At 44.8% G+C, this 20,510-nt stretch overlaps 1 pseudogene; it reads left to right on the top strand.

Annotated features, from left to right (window-relative positions):
• Positions 1-10,439: 10,439 nt before the first annotated feature.
• On the top strand, positions 10,440-12,541 carry LOC102425982 (annotated as a pseudogene).
• The last annotated feature ends 7,969 nt before the right edge of the window (positions 12,542-20,510 follow it).

The following is a 20,510-nucleotide window of genomic DNA, read 5'->3' as shown; positions in this document are numbered from 1 at the left end:
TTTTCTCTCAATAGAGAACGGCAAACTCCTATTTATCCTTCAAGACTCACTTCAACATCCTTCCTGGACTCCCCCAGGCAGCGTACCCTGTTCCTCCTCTCCCCACCTGCGTGTCCTCTTTCTTGTTCACCATTAAACTCCTCGAGGCACCCTTTATTCCTCTTTATCTCAATGTCTATTACAGGTCTTGGCACACAGTAGGGCCTCAAAGCAAAGATCTTACATGCTGATTGTTTTCTACTCAGTAAGTGTGGGCTTCCTTGTAAGGTAGTTAATCCCCTGCCATGGGGAATTCTTTAGGCAGACCTTATACAAACAACAATGTTTTTCAAATGTGATTCATTACACACACACACACACAAATATACAAAAAAAAAAAGTTTCACAATATGATACTTTTCTTTTTTTCTATGTGGTACACACTGGTATTTTTATTATTTCATTTTTCATAAATGCTAATTTTAACCACTAAAAATTGGATACACAAGCCACAAATAGGTAGAGACCCAAAGTTTGAAAAATAGGCCCAATCTAGGTAGCACGTGGGTTCCCTGACCTCCACAGTGCACCACTGCCTCTTTAGTGCCTCTCCTTAGTTACTCTAAGTAACATACCCGACAAAAGGGCAGTTCTTTTAGAATTGAGCAGGGACTAGAAAGGGATGAATCTGTTGACTGGGTGCCAGCTTCAGGTACAGCTGCCTAGAGACCAAGGCCTCCCATTCATTCAACCCAACAAATATTTATTGAGTATCTACTATGTGCTGAGTGAGCACTGTCCTAGTCTCTCAGGATACAACATGAATAAGAGATTTTAAAAAAACCCTGCCACAATGGCGAGGATATGTAGATACTGAAACCCTTGTGCATTGCTGGTGGGAATGTAAAATGGTACAGCCACTGTGGAAGACAGTATGAAGGTTTCTCAAAAAATTAAACATAGCCATGGCCAGTGTGGCTCAGTTGGCTGGAGCATCATCTCATATGCCAGAAGGTTGCAGGTTCGATTCCTGGTCAGGACACATACCCAAGTTACAGGTTTGATTCCCGTTTGGGGCACATGTAGAAGGTAACCAATTGATGTTTCTCTCTCACATCAACGTTCCTCTCTCTCTCTCTCTCTCTCTCTCTCTCTCTCAACTCAACTATATATCTATATTAGACATAGAATTATCATATACCAGCAATTCCACTTCTGGGTATATACCCGAAAGAATTGAAAGCAGGAACTAGAACAGATATTTGTACAGCAATGTTCATAGCAGCATTATTCACAATAGCCAAAAGGTGGGAGCAACTCAATTGTCCAGCAACAGATGAGTGGATAAACAAATGCAACGTATACATACAATGGAATATTATTCAACCTCAAAAAGGAAATTCTACAGGCTACCACATAGATGAACCCTGAAGACATTATGCTAAGTGAAATAAGCCAGACACAAAAAGACAGGTATTGGTTGATTCCACTTATATGAGGTTCCTGGAATAGACAAATCCATAGAGATAGAGTAGCATGGTGGTTGCCAGGAACTGAGGGGCAGAGGGCGGGGTAGTTACTGTTTGATGGGTATAGAGATTCAGTTTGGGATGAAAAAGTCTGGAAAGAGGTGGCGGTGATGACTGCAGAACCCGGGGACGTTCTTGTGCCACTGAATTGTACACTTAAACATGGTTAAAATAGTAAATTTTATGTTATTATATTTTACCATATGTTTTTTTAAACTTGCTACTTGGACCTTATGTTCTAGCAGCAGAGACCTGGTGAAGAGCTCATTGACAAAGAGTAGGGTTAACTCTCCGCACCACAGAGCAGGGGTCATAAACCACGTCTGGTTCTGCAGAATCTGGGTGGGGCGGTAGGAGGGGTCAAGAAACAGGTTCCCCCAGCCTCTCTTCACACAGAACACTTCCCCTTGTAACTGTCTTCAATGTTAAGCATGTTCAGATAAAGTTTTGGGGAAAAGGTCACCACAGAGATCCATCAATCGTAGCAAAGATGCCGATCTGGTAGAAAATATTGATGATGGGGAAGGCTATGTATGTCTGGGGTCAAGGGGTATATGGGAAATCTCTGTACATTCCTCTTAATTCTGCCATGAACCTAAAACTGTTCTAAAATAATAGTGTGTTTTTTGGGGGGAGGGTGGGGAGTGGCACCGCTGCTTAAAAACCTTTTTTTCTAAACCACTGCCTTCCTTCTGTAGAATGACCACTGGGTGAGAGATGTTTCCATAAAGAGTGAGCAAGCAGGGACCACTTTGCAGGAAAGGTCCCCTGAGTACTGGCAAGCGGTACTGGCTTTGTGAGGAAGGTCTTGTGAGTAGACAGGGGTTTGAGGAGCAGCAGACCGGCCTGGAAGGGTAGGACTCTCAGAGCCCTTCTGGCCCTTCCCCGGGGCTGGGGTGTTCAGATATTAGATCTCTGGCTCCCTCTCCTCCTGAGGGCAGGGTTCTCAGCTGAGTCACCTCTGGTCTTGAACAGGGTGGGGTGTGGAAACAGCACCTGATTTTGGCCTGGGAAACCTTGGCTTCAAGTTCCAGCTCTGCTCTTTCTGAGACACTTGACGTCCCAGCCTGTTTACTTAGCTGTAAAATGGGGATGACCTGACACCTCCCAAGATATGATGTGCATGACACCACCGGAAGACGCCCAGCACAGTGCCAGGCATAGAAAGGGTGTGCACAGGAAGCTTTAGGGTTTGGGCCCTAAAGCTAAGGAATGTGGGTCCCAGCTGTGCTTGGGAGGCCCCGAGGCAGGGCCCTGCACCCTCAAACCTGCCCAGCTGGACTGGCCAATCCTAGCATTTTCTTGGGGTACACAAGAGGCACCTCGTGCACAGCCACCCCCACAGCAAACAGCCCGAGAGCATGGGACCAAGACAGCAGCCCTGAGATGCCTGAAAATGCTGTGGAGCCCAGTCACGGTTTCAGGAGCTGGTTTCCAAGGAAGGCGGTCCCAGGCCACCACCCCAGGAACCTTCCCCAAGCCCCTTTTCCACATGTGACAGCTCTCCACTTTCCACCCTGGGCTGTGACTTCTTAAAGGCAGGGATCCAACCTACTCCTCTCTACTGTCCCAGCACACAGAGCTCAGTAACTGTGTGATAAATCAGTGGTGGTGGTGGTGACCATGACAGGGACGGGGACAATCACAGCAGCTGTCCGGTACATGACCCTTACCACAGCATGGCGCCATTTTAAGTGCCTTGCTTTAATTCTTCTAAACCTCATGAAAGCCCCAGCAGGTGTGTGCTACTGCCATGATACTTACTATTTTTTAAATCTTTATTGTTGAAAGTATTACATATGTCCCCTCTTCCCTCCCCCATTGACCCCTTTTAGCCCACCCTCACCCCTACCCTAGGCCTTCACCACACCACTGTCTCTGTCCATGGACTATGCGTATATGCATACAAGTTCTTTGGGTTCTCTCTTCCCACCCACCCCTACCTTCCCTCTGAAATTCGACTGTTCCATGCTTATATGTCTTAGGATCTATTTTGTTCAACAGTTTATTTTGTGGAATCTAATGATCCTTATTTTTAATGAAGAGACTAAGGTGTAGAGAGTAACTTGCCAAGGTCACATACAAAGTGACAGAAGCAGGATTTGAACCCTTTTACTGCTGCTACAAAGTGCTGACTCCTTATGGGGCAAAGGGATGTCGAGGGAAGGGACTTTAGCATCCTCAGGCCACTTTCTTAGCAGGCTCTGCAGTGCCCTCTGAGATGTCCCAAGATTGTTCAAAACTTCCACTGACAGGGAAGACCCAGGGCATCTTCTGCAGATGGAATCCAGGCCTGCTCTCAGGTGGCCCGCCCTGTGGAAATACATAATTGGCCCCCCCTTCACCCTCAGGTGGCTCTTCAGGTATCTGGACTCACCTCTCTGGCCCCAGCTGAAGGCACCTGCCTTATCACCCACTCCTCTGTCCACAGACCCTCTCCCTCCTGGTGGCCTGCCCTCAATGTTTCCAACTTGGTTAGTCTCCAAGACCCCGGCCACACACTGGACATCCATGTGGGCTAAGGAGTGGGGAGTGGAGAAGGGCTGCATTCCCTCCTTTGTCCTGGGTCCACAGTCTGGTCTGTGAAAAACCAGTCTCCTAGGGCTCCTCCAAAGCCATCTGTATGTACCTGGATGAGTAATTTTGTTAAATCCAAATATAAAATGTTACATTTTCCCTTGTAAAATTCCCTCCTTTTTCTACCCTAACAAGACTGGTTTGAATCCTGACTTTGTCACCCCAAAGCCATTTCACTTGTCCCTCCCAGGGCTGTGTCATCTGTAGCCTAGAGTTGTTATTTTTTTAGCTGCTAAAGAGGACAAGTTTCAGTTTCCTCATCAGTGTTTAAATCTAGGACTAGTAAATGGATGTGTCTCTGGTTAGACCACACCTCTCCCCAGAAATGCTAATTCAGGGGTGCTAGTCAATCTGGATGAATGAGACAGGTGGGGAATGTGAAAGGTGGACTTTGCCCCAGAAAGGGTTGGGGGTTCCACTAACATATCCCCTACTTTTGGAAGCTTCATTTCACCCCATATGATCTGTGTTACTTTCTCCCATTTGAGGACTATTCTCAAGGGAGACAGAGTTGGAAACAAATGGGAATTGGGAACGTTTCTTTCTCTCTGGCATTAACACTCCACACCTTCCCCTAGCAGAGAGCCTGTCTTCGCCTTGCTCATCCCCTTGCTCAAAACAGACGTTAATAACGAAGCAAACAAGCAGCCTCTGTGCTGGCCGGGCTTTCTCTACAATCACTGCTCACTTCTGGACTTCATTCCTTCTGGACGTTCTAACACGAGTGGATTGCACACCAGGTATCATGTAAGCTCAGCTGTCTTCTTCTCTTTACACTTTGATCCTTTTTACACTTTGACCCATTAAAATCATTTGTGACCCTATCATCAGAATCTAACCTCCACTAGTCAGAATGCTTAAGGTTGGGTGGCTTTTTCTACTCCTCACATTACTATATTCCTACTGAAGAAAAGAATTCCATTGGTCGGCTTCTTAGAACCACCAATTAACCAAGCCCTGCTCCATTTCTGGCCTTGGAATGGCTTTGCAAACCTCTGAAGTTTTGACACAGACTTTTGATATTATGCTTTAGTTTAATATTACTATTCTCCCCCATAAGGAGAAACAGTTTCATCATTTTGTAATCAAAACAGCATTTTCAAGTATCAATAGAAGGATGTGTAATGCACTATGCATGCATTCTGTATCAGTGATTTTCAACCAGTGTGCTGCAAGAATTTTTAAAACAGGCAATAACTGACTATTTACTCAGGGGCACTGACCTCTTTTCCCTTAGATTGGCAAATAAAAAAGTGACAACAGCTAACACAATAGTCATCGGGTGTGAATGAATCAAAATTATACCTTCTTTTGTAGGATCAGCAAAAAATAAAACATTTTTTGGTGTGTCACATAATTTTAGTAATTAGTTTATATGTGCCATGAGCTGAAAAAGGTTGAAAATTGTTGTACTATATAATAATCTATTGTTAAGACAGAAACCTCCTAGTGGTGTGACACATCTCCAACCCCACTGCCTTCTACTTAACGCTCACTTTCACAGATGGTGTAGAATAAATAATCTTTGTCTCAGAAATATCTGACTTTTTTTTAAGGTCCCTGACTGAAACACCCCTGCGGTCACGTGACATAACTCACAGAAGCAGATCTGGAGATCAGGTGGCCAGGGAGCCAGGAAAAGACTGGCTACCAAAGGAAAGGAGACCAGGCCCTGCCTCAGTAAGGGGGCTGCCCCAGGCAAAGAAGTGAAGAGCGGGAATTCATCCTCCAAGTGCACCCCACACACACACTGCTCTCTAAAAACCCACCCCAACCCAAATACTCAGTGGCTTTGTATGCCCTCTGGTCATTTAGACCACCCCACCCAAGCCTGCAATCCCCAGGGAGTGTTCAGCTCAGAGTCCCCTCTCTACACCTATCAGTGCATCAGGGAGCCACTGTCAGCAAGTTTTCAGACTGGAAAGAATTTATTCCCAAGTTCACATTGGTGAACAAAAGACTCCAACAATAATGGATGGGTTTTACCCTGTAAGGCTGACTAGAGCATGAGGGTGGAGGGGGTGGGGAGATCTTGCTCCATTACCTGAGATCACAGCATGCCTTACACCCATGAGGGGTATGACTAGCCCTAATCAGGAGCAGCTCAATAGCATTGAATTTATACCGAATCACTGAAATTCTCACGAATTACTTCTTCTGAAAAGTGAAACTTCAATTGCCAAAACACTGTTTGGCCAATTTAAAGGGAAATCTTGCCACAATATGGCACATAGTTCCCTAACACCTTAAAAAAAATCCTTTTCCACTGGTGTTGTTATGGGCATTCCCTATGGAACTAGACAATAATGTGACTGTGTTTCCTTCTTATCGTTTCTCTGTCCTCTCCAAGGCCTTCACATTCCTGTTATCTACAAGCCCGTCTCTAATAACTACCTACCGCCACCACCCTTCCAGGCCATTTCTTTTCTTCTGCAGTGTGTTGAGAGCCACTCTTGTTAGGACAGCATGCTAAAAAATAAACGCCAACAGAGGGGTAAAACACCTGGTTTACATGCAGAGGTTTGGTGTAGTTATTTCAGTGGGTTCTGTTTTCAGTAACTCCCAGTTCAGGACTAAAGTCCAAAGGGAAAGGGGACTCCAAGACTTACTCCCTCCTGGAATGCTCCCTAGATGTATTTGTCCTCCATCCTCTGCCTGGTCAGATGTCTCTACTGTGGTGCTGCAGGCAGGAGTTCCATGTCTTGCTCTTCCTGCTGGTTGTAGCCCCACAGGGGATGCCACTGGTGAGCCCCCACTGGGCCAGGGAGCTTTGCTTCCATGAGGAGCCTCATCAAGAGGGCTGAGATACTCAGTCCTGTGGCACCTGACACGGACCTGACATCTTTCTCTCGGGTGTCTGGAGTAGAGACTTCCCACCCCCTCCCACAGCATGAGACAGCATCTGTGACCATGGCCACTTGATGGCACAACCACCCGGGGCCCTGAAAGGAGACTCCAAGGAGAGAGCAGAGCGTCACCAGGTGGACCGCCATCAGGAGCACGCGGCTTCCAGAGCCGTCATCTGCCAGCTCTTCAAGGAGCCCAGGGGGTGACGTCTGGACAGGGCCACTTGGAGCTGTTCTGAGCAGCAATGATCTGCGTTTTCCACCCTGTGCATTGTGCTGCATTACTGAGTTGTGAAATCAGTTTAATGGGTCACAACCAGTATTTTTCTTTAGAAGAAATAAATGGAACAGGATGGAAAGTAGCCAAGTACCTTTTTTACAAAACACTTGCTTCGGTGTTATGTATCGGTATGTATGTCTGTGGTAGTCGGGACATGAGATTTCTTTCTCCCAGGGAGTGGAGATGTAGCTGGAGAAGGAAGTCTAAGGGGCAGTGAGCTGACACACATCCATCCTACGGCTGTATCTTCCTAAGATCTATCCCTGCACCTCCACCAGCAACTGGGCAGCCAATGGAATCTGTTCAGGGCCCTAGGACTGCCTCACCTGGAAGGCGCAGGAGTCTGGGAAGCCTTCTTGGAGGAAGTGGGGTTTGCTGTGGCATGAGCAGAATAACAAATAGGGAAAGAGGGTGGCAGGGCATAAGGAAAGGCACAGGCACTGTCTTGTCCTTGGAAGGAGGAGTGGGGCAAACAAGGGTCGGGAGAAGCAGGTGAGGGAGGCTGTAGATACCTGCCTCCTTGGGGAGGCAAAACAAGGGCCAAGGCTAGAGAGGTGAGAGAAGGAAAGCCCATTTGATTTCAAAGACCCATTTTCAAAGGTACCTCTGTGGAGTATTGATAGTGGAGCAGCGAGTGGGGTATCAGACCCAGTGTCCCTATATCTCATTGATCCAGTAAATGCAACCTAATAGTATCTGCTTTTCTTTTGTCGATTTAAATTTAACTTTTAATTAATTAAAATAAAAAATCTAACCTTGGCCAGTGTTGCTAAATGGTTAAAGTGTCAGCCCGTGCATGTAAGGATCACAGGTTCAATTCCTGGTCAAGGGCACGTACCTGGGAAACAGGTTCAATTCCTGGCCCTGGTAGGTGTTCACGAGGCAACCAATTGATGTGTCTCTCTACATTAATGTTTTTCTCTCCCCCCCACCCTTCCCTCTCCCTCTCTCCCTTCCACTGTCTCTTAAAAAGCAATGGAAAATCCTGCATTCAATGTATTCCATCCCTGGGAACTACTTTCAAGCCAGAAGCAAATGGAGTCCAGCAGGATGAGACTTTTCACCTAAAATTAATCTCATAGATATGAGATGACAGAAATAGCAGTGGGGAAATGTTAGGGGCAAAAATAGAATGTTGGGGGCTAGGTATAGTTATAAGAAATATTAATCATGCTCTGTTAACCATGATTGCCTTGCTCCGATTAAAGAAAGGACATTCTAAATAATACTAATAATAAAGCAATGGAAAAATATCCTCAGGTCAGGATTAACAAAAAATAAAAAATCTAGTTCCTCAATTACACTATCCACATTTCAAATACTCAACAGCCACTTGTGGCTATGGTATTGTATAGCCCAGAAAAACATTTCCAGCAATGCAGAAAGGTTTACTGGACAGGAATGTTCTAGAGTGAGTAAATGAATAATCCATTCCAGGTTCACCTTCCCTCAGGAAGGCAACACCTTCCATTAGTCCTATTACACCTCTAGTTCTAAGTGCAAATGTTTCTGGAAGAGATAGTGAAATTCTTACCAAAGAGTAGGATCTCCAGGATCTGAAGAGAGTCATAGTCTAAGAAGCCATCCACCAGATGCTGAATATGTGTGACAGCTTGGGGGGTAAAGGGATGCCAGAAAATAGGACCCTGCCCCCAACTAAATGCCCCATCTGAGGATACTGATGGATAAGGACTAAGCCCCTCCATCAGAAGATGTGGAAAACTTTGAAACTTATGAGGAAAGGAAGTGACCCACAGTCAATATTCATCTTTAAGTGAGAAGGCTGAGTTCATTCCCCCATAGTCCTCAGCAAGGGGGTTATTACATGAGAAAGAAGCACGTTTCTACTTCTAGAGAGAGAATAAGAAGTGAGTGAAGGTTCACAAGTGGATGCTTGTGAACTTGGCCCTCTTCTGTCCTCTATGTTCACTCAATGACCAGGCCCATGGCTTTATCTCCTTCATACCAGTGATTCCCTGAAAACACCACAGGCCCAGGCCTAGAGATTCAAATACTAACTGATTTCCACCAGGAGCCTCCACTCAACAATCCCAAAGGGAATTATAACAATCTCTGGTCCACTGCTCTCCCCCTTCCTTTATTTCCTATTCTGGCTCATCCTCCCCCTGCTCGCTCTATTATTCAGTCAGCACCCTGTGAGTCACCCCAGACTCTTTCTCCCCCCCCCCAGCCGCTTCCTTGCTCCACCACTCAAAGCCACCATATCTTGGCCACCTCTCCACTCTGCCTTGAATCGGCCCTGCTCGATCCCCTCTAGCCCTCACTACCACAGGAGCCACCCACTGGCTGTCCTGCTTCCATTCATAGCCACCTCCAGACCAGTGGCTCTTAACCATGAATAAGCAACAGAATGAGAGGAGTTTAAAATCTAGATTCTGACTCAGTACATCTGGCCAGGTTGAGCTTGTGTATTTTGCAAAAGTGCCCCAGGTGATTCTGATGCATACCCTTCTTTAAGAATCACTGCCGCGCCTCCTCTTGATTAATAACAACAAAAACAACAATTAAAATTTTTTGTGCACTTACATGTACTGCCTCATGTAATCTTCATGACAACCCTGTGAGGTAGGAGCTATCATCTATTTACTCCCATTTTACAGTTGTTAAAACTGAGGCACAAAAGTCCCATGGCTAATAAAGGGGGAGGATTGGAACATGACCCACTACTCTTAACCATTTTGCTCCCCACATCACTGTACAGACCTGACATTTGGCTCACTCTTTAACATCCTTTAAAGATAATTCTAGAAAAATAAGGCATCCTGGGGGCATACTCATGATTTCCCTCTCTACCCAACCTCCCACCAACAGCTTCTGGAAAAGAAATACCTTGATCAGGGTGGTCATTATATAGTGTACACATATGGAAAAATTCACTGAGATAGGTGATTGGGATCTGTGAGTTTACTATATGCTTATTACTACTCAATAAAAACAATCCTGAAAACATCACTTGAATAAGAAAGAATGTAACAAATGTGAAATAGGGAAAACATGCATGCACAAAAGCTATCATGATTCTGGCAATTATGAAGAATTCTTTCTGGAATAACACACTTAAGAACAGATTAGGAAAAGATCCCCAGATCGAACCCATAGGAAATCCTTAGAGGAGAACAGGCTTAGAGAAAACACTGGCTGCAGGCAGGGACCTTGCAAGATGGACAGGAAAATCCAGTAAAGCCTGGCTTGGCTACGGGGGCGGATATGGCTGGAAGCTATGGTGGCCATAGCAGTATGGACAAAGGGGCTCTGGGGGTCCACAGGACTATCTGGGCCAGAGTCTGGGGGCTGCCCCAAGTGGAGGTCAATGGCAGTGAGGGGCTTCTTCCTAAACAGTCCGTGTGATGTCTATACCAAGAGGAAAGTCCAGCCCCACCAAATCCAGCTTCTGGAATGTTTGTACTTATGATTTTAAACAAGCCAAACTGGGGTCAACTGTTTCCAGCTCCCACTGTGCAGTCCAAGGGAGCAGGGCTTGACATAATGATTCTGAAGCCTATCCTAAAAGACCAAAGAAAATTCTGAGAAAGAAAAAAAAAAAAAGCATGATGACATATATACCTTATCCAAGCACCTATTGAGATATATTTAAAGAAAATGTGATCAAAACAGATGGAACAAACAATTCACTGGAACAGACCACAGAGACCAAAAGCAGACCCAGATATACATGGAAGCGAATTGTAAGATACAGGTAGTATTTAAGATAGATATTTTAATCATAAGTGACTTCAGAAAAAATAAGTTAAATCCTTAACTGTCACAATTCACCAAAATACCACAAATTCTCTCTAGACTAGAAGTTAAATGTAAAACAACAAAAAACAAAAACATTAAAGTATTATGAGAAAATTTATGTGCATATATAATTCTGTAGCAGAAAAAGCCTTTCTGAGCTGACACAAGACAGAAACCAGGCCAGGCTTAGAGATCCAAATACCAACAAGTTCTCTCCAGCAGGAGCCTCCATCAACAATCCCAAAGGGAATTATAACAATCTCTGCCCCCTGCCCGCTTCCTATATTCCTGATTCTGGCTCACCCTCCACCTGCTCACTCTTGTCGTCCAGGTCAGCATCCTGTGAGTCACCCCAGACTCCCCCTCCTTCTTCACTTCCCCACCCAAGTCACATCTTGATCACCTCCCCACTCCGGCTAGAATCTGCCCAGCTGAATCCTTTCCAGCCTGGCCCTGATGCAGGTCTTGTCCTGCCACCGCTGTGCCAGCACAGGGGCCACATGGGCCTCCCTGCTTCCAGTCACAGCCACCTCCAGCCCAGTGGTTTGGAAAGCCTGTATGGAGTACCTTGACTACATGGACATCTTAGATTTATGAATGCTTAAATAGTAAACAAAAACTAAATGGCAAACGACAACCTAGGACAAAGTATTTGTAATATAAGAAATACAGCCCTGCCCTAGCTGGTTTGGCTCCGTGGATAGAGCATCCACCTGGGGACTGAAGGGTCCCAGGTTCGATTCCAGTCAAGGGCACATGCGGGGGTTGCCGGCTTGATCCCCACTAGGGGGGCGTGCAGGAGGCAGCTGATCAATGATTCTCTCTCATCATTGATGTTTCTATCTATCTCTCTCTCTCTCCCCCTTCCTCTCTGAAATCAATAAAAATATATTTTAAAAGAAAGAAATACAGCCCTACCCGGTTTGGCTCATTGGATAGAGCCTGCAGACCAAAGGGTCCCAGGTTTGATTCCAGTCAAGGACACGTACCTTGGTTGCAGGCTCCTCCCCAGCATAGGCCCTGGTCGGGTCTCATGGTCTTTCCCTCTCTCTTCTACTCTCCCCCCCACCGCCCCCCAAATCAATGAAGCAGCGTGAGGAGCTGCCATCTCTGCCCACCTGCAATGGATGATCGTGCGGAACTGCTCCAGCTTCCTGATCAAGAGGAACAAGCAGAGGTACAGCACTGAACCCAATAACCTGAAGGCCCGAAACTCCTTTGGCTACAACGGGCTGATTCACTGCAAAACGGTGGGCATGGAGCCTGCCCCCGATGGCAAAGGTGTAATGGTCATCATGAAGTGGAGATCCGGCCAGCGAAAGCCGGCCACTTCCTATGTGCGCACCAGCATCAACAAGTACACGCGGGCCACCAAGCAGCATCCAGCACATGATCCGCAAGAACAAGTACCGCCCAGATCTGTGCATGGTCGCCATCCGCAGGGCCAGCGCCGTCCTGCGCAGCCAGAAGCCCGTGATGGTGAAGAGGAAGCGGCCCTCCCACCAAGAGCTCCTAAGCACCCCTCCCCCCTAAAGCAATAAAGGTATCAGCCAGCTCTCCTCAAAAAATCAATGGAAAAATCCTCGAGCGAGGATTAACAATAAATAAATAAATAAATAACCGAAAGTAAAAAATAGACAGCCCTGGCCAGTTTACTCAATAATTAGAGTGTCAGCCCTGGGACTGAAGGATCATGGGTTCGACTCCTGGACAAGGGCACAAACCTTGGTTGCAGGTTCAATCCCCAGTCCTGGTGTGGCACTTGCGAGAGGCAACCAGTCAATGTGTCTCTTTCATATTGATGTTTCTCTCTCTTTCTCCCTTCCTCCCTCCCTTCCACTCTCTCTCTAAAGATCAATGGGAAAAATACCCTTGGTTGAGGATTTTTAAAAAAAGAAAGACATAGAGTTAATACCCTCAATATATATCAAGTACTCTTATAATCAATAAGACAAAAAGAATAAACCACACTAAATAATAATAAAATACTGCACAAATGAAATGAAAAAGAAATATACTTTTTTAAAATTGATTTCAGAGAGGAAAGGAGAGGGAGAAAGAGATAGAAACATCAATGGTAAGAGAGAATCATTGATTGGCTGCCTCCTGCACACCCCACACTGGGGATCGAGCCCGAAACCCGGGCATGCGCCCTGACCAGGAACTGAACCGTGACCTCCTGGTTTACTTCTGGTTTATAGGTCGACACTCAACCATTGAGCCAGGCCAGCCGGGCAGGAATATACTTTCTAATAGGAAAAGAGATAAAGCACATAAACAATTTGTCAAAAGAGAATCACCAATGACTAATTAGCCTGTAAAAAAAAGTCTATCTATATATATAAAAGGCTAAGTGACTGACCATCTGGTACATATGACACGCACTGGCAATCTAAAAATAAAAGTTGACTCGCACATGTGAGATACATATAAAGCTCTCATTGGCGCCAATCACACGTGTGTTTCGATCTGTCATTGTCAATCATGAATTTGGTTGTTTTTGTTGACATTCTGAAGCTGAAAGTGGTGGCATCGACAGATTATGTCTGAAGACCAATTATTGGCACAACTGTCCCCGTCTGACACTGGCCTCCCACTTAAATTAATTCGAAGACAGTTTCCCGTGATGCCAGCATTTGCAATGACTATTAATAAATCACAAGGACAAACTCTAGACAGAGTAGGAATATTCCTACCTGAACCCGTTTTCGGACATGGTCAGTTATTTGTTGCTTTCTCTCAAGTTTGAAGAGTGTGTGAGGTTAAAGTTGTAAATACTTCATCACAAGGCAAATTAGTCAAGCACTCTGAAAGTTTTCTTACTCTTAATGTGGTATACAGGGAGATATTAGAATAAGTTTAATCAATTTATCAGTCATTGTTTTTATCAATGTTTTTATATCATGTTTTTGTTGTTATATCATTCTTTGTTGTTGTTATACCATATTATTTTCATATACATTTTACTAATTTTCTTTCATCGCTGACACTTCTATTATAGAGAAAGGGGGAATAGTGATATTAAAATATTTCTTCTAATTAATTTCCTTTCAATGTGCATGAATCCATGCACTGGGCCACTAGTGTAGTAATAATAAAAAAGAAAAACAAAATAAAACAGCACAATGAAATACTGTTTTTGCTTATCAAATTTGTAATTTTAAAAAAAAATAATACCTGGAGTTGGGAAGGATGTAGTGAAAGAGATACTCTCATAGGACAGGTGGTAAGAGCCTGCGTTGATATATCCTTTCTGGAAGGCAAATGGTCGATATATATCAAAGCAGTTCAAAGTGTGCATGCATATACTTTGCTCTAGTAATCCTACTTAAAGACTATGTCCTAGGGATAAAAGTACAGATGTGGAGAAATACGGATGTGCACAGAGTATGATATAGTATTATATAGGCCACAACTGTTAGTAACCTATAGGGGCAATAACAAGGGATTAGTTACGGGTAAATCAGAGTAAGTACACAATAAAATACAAAAGATCCTAAGAAATTTATTTATTGCTAAGTATAAAAATGTAAGTCACATGAATCCACTTATGTAACAAAATGTGTATATGTGTATATATTCATATGTATGCACAGGAAAAAATATCTTAAAGGAGATAACCAAAATAATAACATATGTATCTGACAAGAGTTAGTATGATTTTAATTTTTTTCTTTGTTCTTCTTTGTGTTTCCTACTTCTTTTACAACATGGAGGTGTGATACAGAACCCCACCACCACCATCCATCCACCTGGTGGAGAATCCCTGTCCAGAACTCCTATTTGCTCTGAGCATCCAAATCCCTTATATGTGACATATATGGTATTTCATGTGCTGCTCTTTAACTTTTTAAACTTAACCTTATCTCCTCAATTCTCTACACTGTGGGTATGGCCTGTGTCTTACATTTCTTTTGTGTTCCTCTCAGTGCCTAGTACATAGCAAGGTCGCAGCAAATGGCCCAAGAAAGAATGTGCCACTTCTGTGCCTGTACCCCTGTGGGCTGCCAGAACATGGGTTGGTTGGCTCCACAGGTGTGGCATCCAAGCCCAGTTCCAGGTCAGGTTTGAGACTGTGTGTTGTGGGCCACCTGTCAGTCTGGTCCTGTGCTAATTACTGTTGAGTGATGGACTGTTTAAAGCATGGGTTATTGTGCCCACAACCAGAGGCAAAGCCAATCCTATGGCATCCTATAATTAATGAGCCAGTAAGTATTTCCTCTGGGGTGAAGTTGGCTTTGATCCAACAGATCCCTTCCCACTTCTTTTACCACCCTCACCCCATTTACAACTTCCCATCTTGGCTGCTGGAGACCTCCTTTAGAGATGCACCCCCCTCATCCAAACTGCGGGCAGACAACCTGTGTCCCTGGCCCCAAGCTTGACTCACCAGCTCCTCCTTGTCCTCCTGGATGATAAAGTTTGCTTTCATGTCTAAGCAAAACTAACTACTCAAAAGCATCTCAGTCTGAAGGCTCAGAGACTAAAAGGGCTCTGAGAAACCACTGTAGGAGTGACAGAATTTTTTCATGCAAATTTAACAAGTAAATTGTCATGGTTGTCCATAATCTCTGCAATCAGTATTTAGTTCAATTAAGCCCTTTGGAGAGAAAAATACAAAAGGTATCAGAAATGGAGTCAGAATCAGGGCAAGAAAACCAATCAACTACTTTTTTCTCTCTACTTGTACAGACATAAACAATCCCTGGTGTTTCCAGGGTTCTAGAAGAAGCAGAGAGAGGAGAGAAGTCCTGGAGCACTCACCATGAGCACATGGGAGAGGCTCCATGGAAGCCAAGCCTAGAGTGCCAGCACAGGAACCTGGGACTAGGTACTTTAGAGCTCCATGCCTCAGCTTCCCCATCTGTAAATGGGGTGATAATAGTGGAACCTGCCTTATAGACTCGTGAGGATTACATGAGTTAAAGGATGTAAAACACTCCAAACAGTGGCAAACTCTAGGTGACCAAGACGTGTTTGCCACTGTTAACAAAAACAGAGGAAGTCACAGTGACAGCCACTTGCCGGGCAGTCTGCCCACTGTAGCCCAGGGTCTTTCAATCTCAGTACTACTGACATTTTAGGCTGGATAACTCTGTTGTGAGCAGCTGTCCTGTACAATATAGGATGCTTAGCAGTATCCTTGGCCTCTCTTTACCCACTAGATGCCAGTAGCAAACCCCCATGAAGTTGTGACAACCAAAAATATCTCCAAGCACTGCTAAATGTCCCCAGCTGGTGTGGGGGAAGAGGGACAAAATTGCCTCGATTTCAGAACCACTGATAGAGTCCTAGGGAGAAGCCATGTCACACACTCTGACCGCCCACCTCCAGGTCTGATGTGGATCTAGGCCCGGAGGTCCCACACTGGGCCCCTTGTGGTTAGATGTAGGAGCTGCAGGTATGGAAGTAAAGAATAACCAATTCTGTTTCTCCAGGTGGCTGCCATTTTCTCTTCTTGAAGATGGAATAGGAAACTGGGGCCAAGGCAGCCCTCTAGTTGGGAGGTACCCTCACCTTGAGAGACCAAGAGGGTACAGAGAGAAAAGGAGGCTAGAGCTGAATTCTCCGGGAGCCTGTGGCTGTGGCCTTGGTTAGAGGACATGACTTCTGGGAGCCCAGCCCAGCCCAGAGGGTGAGAAGGCCAGACTGAATTTAAAGATGAAGGCCTGGCCATGGCAGAGAACAGGCCCTTACTAGTGAGGCCTCTGGAGACAGGAGCAGCAGCCCATCTCTTCTCAGGAAACAAGTGGACTCTGCACTAAAAGAAACATATTGCTCTTTTCATGAAAGAATCTTCAGGCCATTTCACATTAAAATTTAACACACACTTATTTTGACCCAGCAAGTACAGTGCTACAAATGTATTCTATATAGAGACATTAGCACAGGTGCACCGGGTGGTATACTACTCTAGAGTGCAGGGTTGGGACCTGACTGCCTGGTTCAAATCTCGGATCTACCACCAATCAGATATGTGATTGTGAGAGTTACTGACCTCTTTCTGACTTAGTCCTTTCATTTATGAAGCAGGGGCAATAATAGGGTCTATCTCATTGTGCTGTTACAAGGCTTCTGTGACTGACTATATGCAAAGAAAGATGTCTGTGGCCAATAAATGCTAGCTATTATTATGTTCATTGTGCCCTTAATTGATAGTAGCTAAAAATCTGGGCCAATCACCTAGTTAAATACATGTGACGCATCTATTCTATGGAATACTGAGCATCACTGAAAGAAATGAAGTAGGACTATATCTACTTTAAATAATGCAATTTATTTAATAATAAGGTCAAATTGTTAAAGAAGCAAATAGGTTGCAGATAAGTATATATAGCTGGAGAGTATTTGTATATAAAAAGAGCTATGTAGAATAGATACATGTCTTTATCTGAATAACAAATTTCTAGAACTCTCAAGGAGCTGTTAGCAATAGTTACATCTAGAAAGTGGGAATAGACTGAAAACTTTTGCCTTCTCCTTTAGTACTATTAGAATTTCCTACTATGAGCATGTATTTTAAAAAAATTTAAGAATAACATAAATCTGTATCTACAGCTATGGGAACATTTTTTAAATATATCATGAATTGTTTTTCAAACGTGGCACGCATGAACAGTACAAACCGCAGTTCACAAATTTAGGTATGCAAGAAACTAAATGTTAGTTTCTATAAGTCAACTCAATGTTTATGTTAAGCTTCCATCCTGCCAACAGGAAACTTAATTCCAGGTGTGTACAAGTCTTCCAGAACACTGAGAAGTGCCAGGCACAGGACAAGAGGAAGTGGCTGTGAAGTTGGCTGAAGCCAGGTCTAGTAGCCTCTGCTGCTTTGTGCCACGTGTGGGCAGCCAGGAATCTTGGACAAGATCACATGTCTCTCCACAGCTTGCCCAACCACGTAGCCACCATTCCCTGGGGTCTTACTCCTGCCTGCCCAGATAAGCTGATAAAAGTCAGGATAGAGACCACAGATCTTCCTCCCCTGTCTTTCCTGCCCCCAGCCAGTCTGGGTGGGGAGGGCTTCAAAGGGTTGGGGGTCTTTCCACTCCAGGTGAACTCCTTCTTCCATCTTGTTTCTAGTCAAGACATCCAGTCTCTGCAAGAGAATCCTTTTTCTTTGATGAGCTATTCCTCAAATCCCGAAGTTTCCCTTAAGTGAGTAAACTTTGGGCACACAAAGCCAAAGACACCTGAAAGTGGATTCCATTTTCTAATCTGGGGAGCTAGTTCAGGAGGAAATGAGTTCCATAATCCTGAGAGTGGAAAGGGGGAAATCTAGGGAGGGGGTGGAGATTAATTTCTCAAATATTATGCCAGCCACACATATGTGTGTAAATGCAGAGCAAAAGTCTGGACATTTCTACCAAATACAGTGCCTACCAGCAGGGTAAGCTTTAGGATAAGGGGAGGGATGCAAGGGGATTTTTAACTGTTTGGATTTTTAAGCAATGAAGCTATAATCAATATTGCTTATATAGGGTGTCCCAAAATTCACGCAAGATTTGAATTTTGCGTGAGCATTAACAACAACAACAAAAATAAAAGCCTAATTTTACTTGGTTTATTGAATCAGATTCTAATATCTGTTGCCCTTTGATTTCAATCCCTTCAATTTGATAAGCATTACCAAGTACCAATTATGGCCCAGGAGCAGGGACAATGAAGACCAATGAAGACCACGGCTTTGTGTATGTGCCAGCAAAGCCGTGAAGGCCATTTACCCGATGTGCTATTCCATACATAACCCTATACTGTATACTTTATGAATCAATAAAGAAGTTACAATTTTTAATTATAAACCTGTGTTTTCTATCAAAATTACTTCTTGCATGAATTTTGGGACACCCTATATAATCTACTTTTAAAAATAAATACCCATATATCTTTTGCCTCCAGGCTAGAGATGAAGGCTGATGCAGGTCACACCTATCTGGTCCTCTGGTGGGCAGAACCTTGGGAAGTATATTTGCATGAGGGGCTAAGAGGCCTGTTAGGAAAGAACACTTTCTAAGAGAAGGAGACTGATACCATGAACTACCCCAGAGACAAAGCTTTGCTCAGTGGAAAGGAGATAATTCTGAGTTAGAGTGGTATTTGTGATTCAGACATATCTGTGGGGCCATACACTATGGCTGTATAAGGCAATGAGGATAGCATCAGCCCCATAGCCTTGCTCTTACAGTGGAACGGCTGATCTCATGCCAACAGGAGTGTCAGTGGTTCCCAGTAGGTGTGGGGTGCCTAATGGGTGTGGCAATGTCCAGCAGAACTGATATTGCCATGGGGTGTGGCAGGGGCAAAGGGAGGTTACAGAGCAGAGAAGGGGAAAAGATAGCTGGAGGTTTGGGGGTGGTAACTGTCTAGCCTTATCCACCAGCACATGGGAGACACACACTCTGAGGACGCCCAAAATGCTCATGGGGTGAGGGTGTGGGAACTAGGCAGGACCTGCATTGGAAGTAGAAGCCAAAGTCAGAGGCACATGTGAATAGCTCGAGCTCTAATGATGTCAGAGTGCACAGGAGTCCAAGTGTATGCACAGGTGGGGGAGTACAGGACAGGGAGCCACAAAGTCTACATGGGAGGGTCAGGGAAGGTCTCCTGAGTCAGCTGCCTGGTAATCCAGTGGGTGGGAAGGGTGGAGGAGATGAGGAACCACGTATACAAAGGCCTGGAGCTGTGAGGGAGTGAGCGAGGTTTGGGGGAACTGAAAGCAGCTCAGGCTGAATACAGGGGAAAGGTAGATAAGGCCACAACAGTAGTATTCCATGGTATGGGCCTGGACTTCATCCTACAGGCAGTGATGAAGCCCAGAAGAGGGCTTTAAGCGGGGAAATGAGATAATCAACTTACCAGGAAAGCTTTTCACACCACACACTCCCACCACTCCTAGCTAATTCCTACCCAGTGAGCAGTTTCACAGTGTTGCTTCCTCCAGGAAGTGTTCCCTGACCACCCCTCAGGCTCAGCTCCTCTTAGCTAGGGTTTCTAGGGGTTCTCAAGCACTCCTATCACACTGTCTTGATTACCTGTGGCCTGTACTTTTTCTCTCCCTTTGTATGCTGTGAATGGTGGAGGCCAGGGACTGGCTATTTGTTCTTTGCTATATCCCCAGCACCCTGCATAGTATCTGACATGATAAGCGCTCAATATGTATTTTTTAATATGTTTTTATTTCAGAGAGAGAGAGAGAGGTAGAAACACCAATGGTGAGAGAGAATCATTGAGCAGCTGCCTCCCACATGCCCCACGCTGGGGATCGAGCCCACAACCCAGGCATGTGCCTGACTAAGAATCGAACCATGACTTCCTGGTTCATAGGTCAACTCTCAACTACTAAGTCATGCCTGCTGGGCCAATATGTATTTATTTAGTGGGGGGAAAAACAACTGTGAGAAGATAACTCTTGTAGTTTCTAGCCTGAGCTATACAGTATAGGTTGGAAAGGCGAAAGGGGACCAAGGAGGAGCCTCTTGTAATGGTCTGGGTAAGTAATGATGAGGGCCTGATCTGAGGTAGTGGTGACAGAGCTGG

This window comes from Myotis lucifugus, unplaced genomic scaffold (genome assembly GCF_000147115.1).
Source record: "Myotis lucifugus unplaced genomic scaffold, Myoluc2.0 scaffold_108, whole genome shotgun sequence".
Taxonomy (NCBI): Eukaryota; Metazoa; Chordata; class Mammalia; order Chiroptera; family Vespertilionidae; genus Myotis; species Myotis lucifugus.
Note: the sequence above shows the minus strand (reverse complement) of the source record. Positions and strands in the feature narration are given on the sequence as shown.